We start from the raw sequence: 13,857 nt of genomic DNA, 5'->3' as shown, positions 1-13,857 counted from the left end.
ATTCAAACTGGGATTGGCCATCTTGAAAGAAGGAATCTGGAGTTCTAATAAACCAAGGGATGAGTAGAGGAGGACTATATGCTTAACTTTTTCCATAATTTTGTTATTTTCCACATAATTATATGCTTCATGCTTAGGAAAGAAAAAAGATTATATGTTAACTTTTTTCTTTTGTATTTGATGATGTTCTCTTTTATGTTCTTGTAAATACACTCAAATCAATATGGTACAAAAAAATAAAATTTGGGAGCATGTTGAGGAGCTCCAAGGGAATATATGGAAATGTAAATTTTGTCAAAAAGTATTTAGTGGTGGGGCTATAGAATAAGCACACTTGTTGGAATTACTGGCATGATTTGAGATTGTAGTAAAGTCAATCATGAGACACACATGTGCATTCTTAGCTATGTTTGGAAGTGGAAGTAACAAAAATTAAAAAGTTCAGCGGTTCTTTACTACTTTTAAACTCTAATGATCATGAGGAACAATTCACCATTTTCACCACTTTCTATAGGAGCCAAAGACGTCAAAGTCAGCACATCTTTACTAGAAATGAATAAGAAAAAAGACAGAGTTTGTTGATAAAATGCTTGCTAAGTGTTTTGTGGTGAACAATATTGCTTTATGTTGTTTAAACTGTTGCTTTTGGAGAATTTGTTAAGGCGTGGCTGAATATGGTGTAGCACACAAGCTTCCATTTTATTCAACTCTTCGAACTAGATTAATTCCAGAATCTAGAAAAGGTGCTGATGAGTATGTTGCTATGGTGAAGCATTCTTGGGATACATCTGGATCTGGTCGTACTATAATATCTGATATATGGATTGATATAAGCATCGGTCTTTCATTAATCTTGTGGCATATTCACCTGGCGGTGAGTGTTTATAAAATCATTGGATGTTTCTCGAGAAAGAAAAACTGGGATTTATCTGAAAGAAATTGTTGTTTCTATGATTGAATCAATTGGACAAGAACATTGTTGTGCAATTCATAACTGATAATGGTACGCAATTTCACATCTACTGGTGACATATTCATTGGTTGTATCCTCGAATGTATAAGACAGGTGTGCTGCTCATGGAATTCAGCTTCTTTTGAAAGACATATATGAAGAAGTTAATTGGGTAAAAGTTACCACAGATGAAGCAAAATAATAGTTTGTGTTCATGACATGGTACACAACTCTTCATGCAGCAATGAAAGAGTTCACCAAAGATAGACAATTGAGACAACCTTATGCCCAAGATTTGCTTTAAATTTTTTAATGCTTCAATCTGTGTTGGATTTGGAGAATGAACTTCGACTCTTTGTTGCTTCATCTGAATGGAGGGTTTTGATTATTGTAGACCAAATCAGGTAAAAGGTCACTGAAATTGTTCAAAGGTGATTTTTGGGCTTAGGAAGGAGGTTTATAAAACTATTGAGCCATTGGTTCGAGTTCTTCGTTTGGTTGATGGTGATGGATCTACTGCTGGTTACTTATATGAAGCAATGAAGGGCAAAGTTGCAATCAAAGAAAGATGTAATAGTGAGGCAAGCAAGTATAGGAGAATTGGGAATTGTTTGAGAATCGTCGGGTCAACAACATCATTCATCCTATACATGCTACACTGCATTTCTCAATCCAGTTTACTTTTCTCACAAAATTTTAGAGAGGATAGGGAGATTAAAGATGACATCAATTTCATTCATGAAAACCTTTCTATAGAAGAAAAGCATCCATTTGTGAGAGAGTTCTTTGTATCGTAGTAGGCCAGCTACCTTATTTACTGCAACGCAAAAACGATGTTAAAAACAAGTCGTCCTCATAAGTGTTTTAAAAATTTCATATCTTTTCTTTACATTGCTTCTCTCTTTATATTCAAGAAAGTTTTTTATGTCATTTGCAGGAATACGGTGGAGATTACAAGGGGATGATCTTCCTGTGCTCAAGAAGTATGCCATTCGAATTCTGAGTCAACCTTGTGCGCTTCATCATGTGAGAGAAATTGGAGTGCCTTTGAACTGGCTCAAAAAAAAAAAAAAAAAAAAAGAATAGGTTGTCACATGAAATGCTAGACACACTTGTGTATTGAGGATGAACACGATGATGATGGATAATTCTCTTCCACGATGACTCGTGACTTGGAACCTATAATCTTAGAAATTAGGAGAGCTTCCAGACTATGATATGAAGAAATTCACAAGGATGAAGATGCTAATTCCACACCAACAGTTGAGGTTTACGTGGATGACTTAATGGATAATGATGACACTGCTTGGTTGGAAGATGCTCTTTTTTGAGTTGTTATTGACTTATTGTTGTTTATGTACTTTGTGAGTTTTTTACAAACTATAATTTGAATCTTTGTTGTATTATTGTGTATTTATTTGTTTGGAGCTCTTATTCGACTTTGAATTTTGATTTTTTATGACTTATATGTTTTAATTTGACACTATAGTTGAATCTTGGCTAATATTGTGTTTGAGTCTGGAGACTATAATTTGAATATCAGTTATATATTGTGTTTTGTGTTATTGGTTAATTGACTTTGCATTTGACCAGGTATTTGATGATGTTCTCTTTTATGTTTTGTAAATACAGTCAAATTGAATACTTTTGTATTTGAAATGTTATATTTTATGTTGATTTTAACTAGTAGTCCAAAAAGTGTTAAAACTAAGATTGTATTGCCGTATTTTTCAAAACGTATTATTAACAATGCACCATATTAAACTGTATATACCTGTACCATATTTTTCCCGTATCCGAATTTTATGACCGAATTTTTATAAATGTACTTTTCACCGTTTACCTTATTATACCTGTATAATTCCCGTACCTTTTTTTGCCTGTAACCCGTATTTACTAATTAGGGTTAGGGGGTACTAAATAATAGCGTATAAGTTGGGTGGGGGCAAATTGATATTTTCCAGTCGCTCAACTTAAACTTAGATGTAGTCAATTGGAATAAGGGAGAAGAAAGAAGAAAGAAAAGAGGAAAATGGTATATTTGACTCAAAATTTGTTAGGAAAATGAATTTTGGTGTGCATTATCCATGGGTAAGCCTTTAATTAGGTAAATTTTCTTCTATTTTCCTTATTTTCCTAACTTAGGGATTAAAACCAAATTTCTTCAAGAATTGGTTCAAGTAAGAGAAGGAGAACCAAGTTTCTTGAGGGCTTTCGTTATTTGAGACAGCTTCAGGTGTGTGGGTGAAATAATCTAAAACCCCAGCTTTCATTTTAACAAAAGTTATCTCTAAAGGCTTATTTATACATGTTTATTGTTTTAAATTGCTTAAGTTGTTCGATTTCTTTGTAGAAATGAACTTTATTGCAATATTATTGTTGGAAATTGTTGATTGACATGAGAAAGATGAAATTTTGATGCCTTTGGGCAATGTTTTGAAAAGAAAAGAAAAAGAGTTAAGATTGTTAGATTTGAGAACACATTTGAGAACTTGCATTTATATATTTACATTATATGAGATGTTATGAAATTATTATATGCTTATGAGAAATATGTTTTGAGAATAAGTATGAGATGATATTGGCTTTTAAACCACCCTATGCAGTACCCATCCCCCCTATATTATGTTATGACTCTACGCGTGCATAAGATTTGATTATGCCAGCCTAAGTGGGTCAAAGGCCTGAGCGGTGTATGATCCCATCTGGCAGGATGTGATTGATTATTTGCCAGACCAAGTGGGTAGAAAGCCCCTGCGATGCAGGATTTTGACAGGTAGGATTTGGTTGTGCCGAACTTGAGTGTGCAAATTCCGCCAGGTTTGAAGGCTTGAGTGATGTTTGATTCCACCTAACATGATGGATTTAGTGTTCCAACCCAGGATGTTAGATCTTGCCGGGTTAGATGGATTTACTCCTGGGTACTAGTTGTGGAGAGGGTGCACATGAGATTGAGTGATGGTTTATGTTATATGATTTGTTTATAGAAGTGAGATTTCATAAGCTTGAATGTTTCATTGCATACTAATATGTTTTCTCACATTCCCCGCTCAAATTATTTTTAGCCCACCCTTTTTTCTTCAAATGTTTTTCTCAGCACCACCACCACCACCACCCCCCGCACTAGGTCAAGAAGATTACTGTGCAGAAGAGTGAAGTCCACTTGAGGTTAGGCCATACAACTCCATTTTATCAAGTGTGTAACCGATGTGTTTCACTTTTATGCCATAAAGGCTTACGTTTGGCTCTATCATTCGTCATTTCATGTTTTCTTTTGGATTGTAGAAGAATATAAAACCTAATACCATAAGTTCTTCTTATTTTGTAAAAGACTTATTTTGTGTATGTTTATGATGATGAAAAGAGGAAACGTTTATGATGTTATTTCAAAAATATAGATTTTATGGTTTTACAGATTCTAACATGGCGCGTCTCATCACCTAAGTCTCGTAGGTGCGCCCAGAGCCCATGGGATAGGGAGGGTTAGGATGAGTCATGTCAACTTGGTATGCGAGCTTAGGTTTCAGGTTTTAAAAGGGTATTTTCATGGTACATGCATACATGATTTTCATATGATAAAAGAATTTGTTTGCATGCATAAAGTGTTGTTTTTTTGAGGAAAAATTTGTTGTATTTTGTAGATTTCAACATGAATCGACGTGGCCTACCCCACAACAGACATGTGGGGGACCTTTTAGCTCCTCAAGTTAGAAGGAGGGAGAGTGAACCTAGGGTTGAGGTCGTGGCAGAATTGGTTGCTCACATGTTAGAATCCCATGTGCCCCATGTAGAGCCAGATGTAGAGCTAGAGGTAGAGCTAGATGCAAAACCCTAAGACAATAGGGTTGATCTAGAGTAGACAATGGATAGATTGGCTCAGTTAGTCACCCAAGCTGTCCAAGATAGGATGACGGGGTGTCAGGGGGTAGAAGCACTATTGAAAGAGCAAGGATGTTAGGGGCAATCAACTTTAATGGGACTAGGGATCTTGTAGTTATGGAGTCATAGATGAAACAAATTGAGCGGGTATTTGGTATCATGGGATGCACCAAGGCTCAGAAACTTAGGTTTGCTACCTTCCTACTAGAGGGTAAAACTTATCATTGGTTGGAGTCGGTCTAGCATAAGTACAAAAACTAGGCAGTTATTACTTAGGCCATTTTTCGCTAGGAAGTCTTTGATCACTACTACCCTCGGGTTTACCGAGACGTTAAGAGAAGTGAGTTCATTACAGATTCTAACATGGCGCGACTATAAGAGTTGAGAGTAGCCTAGGAGAGTTTGATAGGAGAGAGCCTTGAAAGCTGAAACGCAATAATAGAGTGGTCAATTGGTGGCCCTAGTAATAGGACACAGAAAAGAAAGGGTAGTTTTTCTGGGACTTCAAGTGGTTCAAGTCTTGGCCAGAGGTAGAGTCAAAGCCAATAGTCATTGCGTAGCAATAATTGGAATAAAAAGTCTATTGAGGGTAGACAACAAAGTGGGGGCCAAAGATCATAGTGTAATATGTGTGGTAAGTTTCATTTTGGACAGTGCTAGAAGAAAGGCCCAAGGTGTTATCATTGAGGGCAATAGGTCATTTCAAGAGAGATTGTCCAATTCTAGCTCCGGGTTGCAATGCTCTTATACCTTAGTTGATTTTTGCTAAGTTATTTTGAAAAAATGTGAAGAAAATGCCTTAACTTGCATTAAGGGTAAAATGGTTTTTTCACTCAAAATTAGTTGAAATTGTGGGGAATGAAAAGAGATAGAATTTCATGAGAGATGCAATAAAAATGAGAGCATTATGGTAATTGACTAAAGGACATAGATGAATTTTAGAGAAAGTGCAAGGTAAAATGGGAACACAGCTTATATTAATTGAATAACGCTTATTTGAAGAAACTCTAACACATATTCAGCCCTTGTTCACGCACTCTACCCCATTTTTCTCTCAATTTTCTTCACTAAACTTCAAAGGAAAATCATAGGATTTGGTTTAGATTTTTGGAGATTTTCAATCTTCAAGCATCTAAGGTAAAATTTTAGCAAAAGGAGTGGGATTAAACTTTAAAGTTTTAAATTCTTATGGTTTTTATATGATTTAGGTCTAAGAGGAAAAGATTTAGAGCAAAAGGGAAGTAATTCACACATTCAAGGTAAGTAAACCTAATTTGGCAAAACTTGTGTTGAATGAATTTTTGTATGTTTATATTTGATGGTATGAGAGAATTATGGGCTGTTTTTTATGTTTATTGATGTATTAATTCTAGCCATGAGAAGTAGTGTATGGTTATGTGATGATTTGGTAAAGTTGTGGAAGATTTTGTGTTGAAATTTTTGAAGTGTAGAGAATTGTGAAAATGACAAGTTTGATGCATACTAGTGAGTTTTTGGCTCACAATTTGGTTGAATTAAAGAGTTGTGGAAGTGTAGCCAACAAGGTAGTTGCATGTGCATATGAAGTGTTTGATGAAAATCCAAAGAGAAATTGCATGCATAAGTTGGCTAAACCCTAATGAGGAAAGGGTTAGAGAAAGGCAAGACTTGAAGTTTGAATTATATATTGATCTTTTTACTGTTTCACAGGGGAGAAGGTTAAGAAAGGTAGGGAGTGAGTGGAGGTAAATAGGTATGGAAAAGCCTTAAAGTAGGCATGTTATCAAGGTTACCCTGTCAAATCTGTGACTTTCTGAGTGATTTTAGGCATCTTACCTATCGAAACTAGGTTGAGTCTAAACATAAAATTGTAGCCCTTTCTCTAAGCTTTAAACTGAGATCAAGATCATAGCAATCCGATGTGTATAACTCGAGATATGCCTTCTTGAATATGACGTGTGCAGAATGACTATCTCAAAAGTGCTTCCACTTATAGTTTATTTGTAGTTTAATATCTATGATGATTCTAGTATGAAAATGATGCTTAAAGGGTTGTGAAGCATGTTGAATGAGTGGTCTTTGTGGTTATTTAATGATTGTATGGACATATTATATTTGATGTAATGAATGACCGTGGAGGTATGTGTAATATGTATTATACCACTAAGTATGAGCTTGTGTATGTATAAACAAGCCTAAGGATGATATGTTTTTATGAATTTGTTATGCATCCATGAAATGGTCATGATGAAAGATATGTTCATATATGGAAGTGTGTATTTTTAAAAAATGCAGTGTAGAATTTCATAGTTTGGAAATCATGTTGAAATGTGCATAGTATCTTTCTATTCTCTTTATATTATGCTATGATATAAGGTTTTTGTGATGGGAAACTCGTGAGTGATAGAGATGCCCACATAAATGCGCCACGAGCGAGCAACATAGTAGAGAGATACAGTATTTGTACAGTCCGGTGAGTAGTGTATGTGGATGAGGACTGTACCCAGTGAGTAGAACCTACATGCACGCCGCCACGAGCGAGTAGCCACAGCAGAGAGATACAGTGCTTGTATAGTCGGAAGTGCATGTAAGTGATGATGTACCCACTCACATGGACAGGGTTCCAAATCCATGCATCAACCTAGTCCGCGGCAAACTAGAAAGAAGAAATAAAAGAAAGAGAAACAGAAAAGAAGAGAAGGGATACAACATAAGAGAAACATAAATAGAAAAGAATGAAGATATAATCAAAGAATAAAGTGAGAAAAGAAAAAAAATCAGAACATAAGTAACGGAGGAAACACAATAGTGCAATTTGGTTTACTTACTGAGAAATTAGTGCTCACTCCGTTAATTTACTGTTTTGCAGGTACTAGATGGTTTGCGATTGGTGGGATGTCAAGAAGTGGCGGAGTTTGGTGGCATCATTCAAGATACCTTATGTTTACTAAAGTGTATCAATGTTATGTGTATATATTTATATGAATTAAAAATTAGAATTTTCGGATTATATATATATATATATATATATTAATATATATATATATATAATATATATATATATATATATATATTTTCACCATTTTTAGCATTTGATTTGATACATCTAATAGTTGGTGATGGCAAGTTATGAGTAATTATTTCATATACACTATCTCACTTTTCAAACCGTTGGATTATGATTTGTGAAAGCTATTAATTAGTTTCATATTAAGTAATAAGGTTTTAAATGGATATAAACTGACCTTATAAAATGAAAGGACAAAGAAAAAAAATTTTCTTGTACTCTAAAAATATGAAAAATACATTAGCATAATGTTTGACATACTTTGTTCATCGAAGAATTGTTGCATGTGGCATTAATGTTACCCATCCAATCTACTTCACATTCTTTACCCAAATTATCGACTATCAACATTTTGTTCAACTTAGGTGTGACTTGGTTTCCATAACCAAAGATCTTCATATGTGAACATCCATATACAAGCAGTTTCTCCAAAGTCTGAGGATTCAATAAGCATACAAACTTGAGCTAAAACAAGTGAGGCCATGTAAATCTCTAAGTTCCATTTCATGCAAACTAAGGAAGAAGATCTTCTCTTGTAAAGTGTACTTGCAATACACTAATCCATGTACTTTGAGCTTTAATAGGCTTTTGGCAGTGGATGTGGTAAATAGGTTTTTCAATTTGTAACAATAACGTAGTCTTAAAATAGCCAAGTTTCCTAGACTTGAAGAAGTTAAGAGACTATCTTTTCTCTATATAACTGTACGCCTTTCTGATCATCTTCTTCTTTCTTCTCGAAGATCTTCTCCAAATTGTCGCACAAAGTAATCTTCATTTCTTCCAAGCTAAAAATGATTCGCACTAGAGCAGTTGACAACACTTTTATTAACTTCGGGTAGTATTTCACTTCTACTCTCATTAGATTAGAAAGGCTTACCAATTGATTATCACCCTTCCACATATGCGTCATCTCTCGCTAACTGAACAAATCTAGATACTTACCGATTTATTTGATTTTCTTTAGCTTGTATTTTAGGATTTTCTACATTAGCTTTCTATCTTTATGCATTATGTTTTGGTATTCTTTTATAATATTGTTAACCTTGTAATAGAGATTTCCTGGAGAGGTCAGGCTCATAATTTCCCCATTAGCTAGGTGTTATATTTTCTCCCTCTCCTTTTTAATAAATTTCTCTAGTCCTATTGACGTGCCCATTTATGACACAAGAGAGGTTGAAACATCCATCTCTTTCTCCACTCGGCTCTACTCGGCCATCCAAGCGGGAACAATGATGAATGGAATACAATAGTCAAAACATCGAATCACCACTCGGCTCAGCTCGACTCGGTCCCTCCATGACAAGGTCTTTGCTGTAACGAGCAAACTTCACTATAGATGTCTTCAATGGTATTTGCTCTCCACTCAAACTTAGGGAACATTGCCGAACTGACTCATCATCATATTAAGAAAATCACCATCGAATACAATTAGTCCACTTGGCTCAGCCCTACCAAGCGAATCTTTGTGAATAGATTCCTCGAACATCCTCCATGATATCATCACTCATTCACCTTCGGCTCCACTCCTACTGCCAAACGAGTGGGAATAAGTCACGAATAAAATACATCAAGTGCTATTCATCAACACCTCCGTTCGGCTCGGCTTATCAAGGGTAATCATATTATTAAATCCTCATGTGGCCCGCCTCACCTTCGTTCAGGGATGTCTCCATTCGGCCTCCTCACCTTCATTTAGCCTCAGCTTCATTCGGTGTTATGTTTTCATTAGGCCTTGTCTCCATTCGGCCTTAGCTTCATTCGACCTTATGTTTTCATTTGGCCTTGTCTCTATTTGGCCTCATCACCTCCATTTGTCCTCATGTGATCACTCGACCTTAGCTCCATTCAGCCTTATGTTTTCATTTGGCCTCATATGCTCTTTCAGCCAAATTTCCTACTCGACCAATACTTTCCACGCGACAATGTGAGCCAACACGGATGGGCTCACAAATGTGTCACTCCTTATAGATTGCCCTGTGGTTTCCTCATGCTCGTCTTGGCTTAGCCTACTTTATTCGGTCTAGGATCAATGTAAACCTCAAACACCTTGAGCCACTCAAGGATCCAATTGACTTCACTCGGTCATTACTTTGCATTAGGCTATACGTACCAAGCCAAACGGCTAGTGCCCTAGTGGTAAAAGCATATGCTTCGAGTGAAATCCTCCCCGAGAGGACAATGACTCATTCGTATTATGCCTATGATAGACTATAAATACTCTTTAAGCTAAGTACCCCTTAACTTAGAGAGTGGGAGACAAACTGTATGGGCAAAAAATCGTACTAGATCTCGTCAGGTTCGATAACGAAACAAATGATCCATGACTTAGTGCCTTAGCCCAATTCTGGTTAGGCCTATGCTTAAATCGATCTCGTGGATTGATCATCCAATGGGATGACCCAATTTGTAAGAAGGAACTTTCTATGGGCCAACCCATTCTATGAGCTAGACCATACCATGAGTCAACCCTTTCCACGAGTCAGGCCTCTCTACGAGTAGGCCCACCTTACGAACTAGGCCAACTTACTTTTTGGGTCACTCCATGAGTTGGGTCTTTCTATAAGATTAAGCTAAATCAGGCTCTAGCCCATTAGCCTACATTCATCCCAAAATAGGAATCAAAATCCTATTTAATTTCCAATTCAGTCAAGATCCCAAATCTAACTTGAATTGGTAGAGTCTTAACCTAATGAAGGCAAGTAACAAGACTTCATTCTTAATTTAAACTCCTCTACCAAGTAGGGCTCAAAGTTCTACTAGGAATGTCCTATATAAACAAAGGTCAAGCCTTTCATTATTCATGGAGAAATCACCCATAGCTTTAGCTCCCAAATTCTTGCTCCTAAGAATCACCGTTTTCCTCGCCATAAAGCTTAGTTCCAACTAACTTTACCACTTTCAGCCACCACAAAGCTATGCTCTGACCACATTGTGTTAGTCTAGCCCTAGCCACATTACGGTAAATCCTTTCCCACACTCAGCTCTCACTAAATACCTTAAACCATGTTGATTTGAGCGTCGGAGTGCTTGCGGCAGACACCAAATCGGTGTCCCCCGAGTCTTCACATTCATTTACTCTCTATGTGCAGATCTATTTGATTGTCATTGGCTCCCTTCTCACAAGATCCGACCCTTTCATATCAACCATAGATTTTATTGTCTACATGCAACACATTTCTTCAACCATTATTGATCTCAAGTTCCTTGATGCTAAATAAATCATGTTAAGTTCTTTTTCCAGGAGAATAATTAATATTTCTATGTCGAGATTCCAACACTAGAATCTTTTCAAGATATATTTTAACACGTTGATGTTTATATGCTGTTAAGATTTATCTTTCATTCTTCTCTATTATTTCTTGTTAAGAATTAATTATTCATTCATTAATTGACCATTCCTGTTGAGAAACTGAAAAACAGTAGCTAACTAAACTTATAATAGTCATGATTTTGAATGAAAAAGTGTTTGTTCAAGTAGTTAATATTGTTATTAAAAAACTAACCATCGATGTCAACTCATTAATCCTCTCATAGGTGACATTAGGTCATCAACTTTCATTCGCTATTCTTTCGTCTTGATTTAAAAAAATGAAACAAAGTCAAACTAAAAATAGAAAACAATGTAAGGATTATGCTACAACATAATACAATTTCAAATATTAGCTAAATATTTTGTTAGAGATTAATGGCATGAGCTTCTTCATTGAACTATAAAATGGTCATAGAGAAATAACATTTCATTATATAATAACATTTTCCTGTTCATCAATAAGTGTGAGTAGAATAAAAGACAAGAAAAAGATATGATGGAAAACATGGTGAAATTCATTGTGGCAAACTTTGTTTGGTATTGCTTGTGTCAACAAGTAGAGGTCAGTCAATTTTGATGTGCAAAAGAAGGTGCAAAGATTGGAGCTGATATCAACCAGGTAATTACATGTCTGATGCAATCCAAAATATGTATGGATAATGATATCAATCTTATTTAAATGGTGTTTGCATTGTCCTAGGCTTAACCAGATCATGGAACAAAGCATGTGCGTCAACTTTCCAAGCAAAGTGTCTTATTCCAAAGGGGATATTTTATTAAGTCCTGTGACTTTTGAAGGTCCATGCAAAGCTGCTATTGAGGTTGAAGTCAAGGCACCCTTAGGCCTTAACTGATAGCAAATGACAAAGGATGGAAGTTGGTTACTTTCCAACGGATAGAACACTCACATTGTCAGGTGGTGGAACTTTGATGGCCAAGGAGCCTCTGCTTGGGTACTTGTGGCAAAAACTTTTGCAAACACTTCCATTGTAAGTTTAAACTCAATCATACTAGCCTGCATAACTAATTAAGTAATTAAGAAGCTAGTATGATATATATGACACTACAAAAATTGTGTTTCATTATGTAACAGAATATAAGGTTCGACTTCATCACCCATGGTTTGTCCACAATATAAGATCCTTGAACAGCAAACAATTTCATATTAATGTCCTAGGTTGCAACAACTTAACTTTTCAACGCTTTTACATTATTGCCCCTGCTGATAGCCACAACACTGACGGAATCCATATTGGGAGATCTAGTGGAATCAACATAATAGATTCATTCATCAAAACAGGTGATGATGTGTCTCCATTGGTGATGGTAGCAAAATATATCAATCACTAATGTTAGATGCGGACCTGGTCATGGTATCAGTATAGGAAGCTAGGAAAGTTTGAGAAAGAAGACCAGTGTTTGGAGTCACTGTCAAGAATTGCACTTTAACTAATACGAGAACGGTGTTAGAATAAAAACTTGGCCAGCTTCTACTGTTAACTCTGCATCTATGATTCATTTTGAAGACATTAACATGATTAATGTCAGCAATCCTATCCTCATAGATCAAGTATACGTGCCATGGAATCAATGCAATACAAAGGACTAGCACATACAGTATAAAGTTACATGTCAAACTTTTTTTATTGGAATGATCATGATATTAATAATCATGTCATTTCTTGAGTATCTTCCTTTTGTTCAGGTTCATCACGTGTTAAGCTTAGCAACATTAGCTTCAAGAAAATTCGGGGCACTTCTGCTACCTATGCTATGAAACTTGCCTGTAGTAGTGGTACACCATGTGAAGGTGTGGAGGTTGCTGATATTCAACTTAAATACATTGGAAAAGGACCAGCAAAATCTGAATGCAGTAACATCAGAACCAAGAGTTCTGGTGGAATGGACCCGCCTGCATGCAGGGGTTGAGGGAGCTGATAGCACTGCTTAATTTCGTTCCAAATATTTATGGATCATATTATTCCACACAGCATAAACTCTTTTCATGATGTATTTCATGACTCGACGAAATGATGTATTTAATCATTTACTTATTAGTTTAAATTAATTTCATTATGTTCATTACAAATAAATATGGTAGCGCCATAATTATTGTCTTCTTAACCTTATACGTTGTGGTGGATTTACAGATTTGGCAATAAATGGTTAGAAAGTTAATTGCTTTTGGAAATCTATCTAGGCTCTTCAGTCATTTGACTGAACAAATTGCAACTAACAATTAGAAAATTTTTTTTCATTAATTCTAAAACATTCGGTTTTCATAGTATTTTCCATCTTATTGAACACCAATCTACTGGTTTCTTGTTAAATTAAGAGAATTGTGTAAACAAACCAAAACGAATTAAATTAAATTAAATTTTAATCATGTTTATATGAAAAAAAAAAAAAAGACATGTCATAACCACTTTATGAGTGCAGATAGTCCCTCCCTAATATAAAATCTCAAAATAAACCTCTCCTAAAAATGAAATTTTTTGTGTAACATCCTAAATTTAGCTGTATACAACTTGCATTTTGCATCTGAATATTGAGGACCCCTTGAATTTTATTCCTTTTTGCAGGAAATGAAAAAGGAAAATAAAGATGGGAGTATGTATGAATCATGTTTTACCAATTTTGGTAACGCTTAATTAATGTTATTTTTATCAT

At 35.5% G+C, this 13,857-nt stretch overlaps 1 pseudogene; it reads left to right on the top strand.

Annotated features, from left to right (window-relative positions):
* The first annotated feature begins 1,264 nt into the window (after window positions 1-1,264).
* LOC116146613 lies at window positions 1,265-13,116 on the top strand (annotated as a pseudogene).
* Window positions 13,117-13,857: the final 741 nt, after the last annotated feature.

Source organism: Pistacia vera, unplaced genomic scaffold (assembly GCF_008641045.1).
Source record: "Pistacia vera cultivar Batoury unplaced genomic scaffold, PisVer_v2 Contig48, whole genome shotgun sequence".
Taxonomy (NCBI): Eukaryota; Viridiplantae; Streptophyta; class Magnoliopsida; order Sapindales; family Anacardiaceae; genus Pistacia; species Pistacia vera.
Note: the sequence above shows the minus strand (reverse complement) of the source record. Positions and strands in the feature narration are given on the sequence as shown.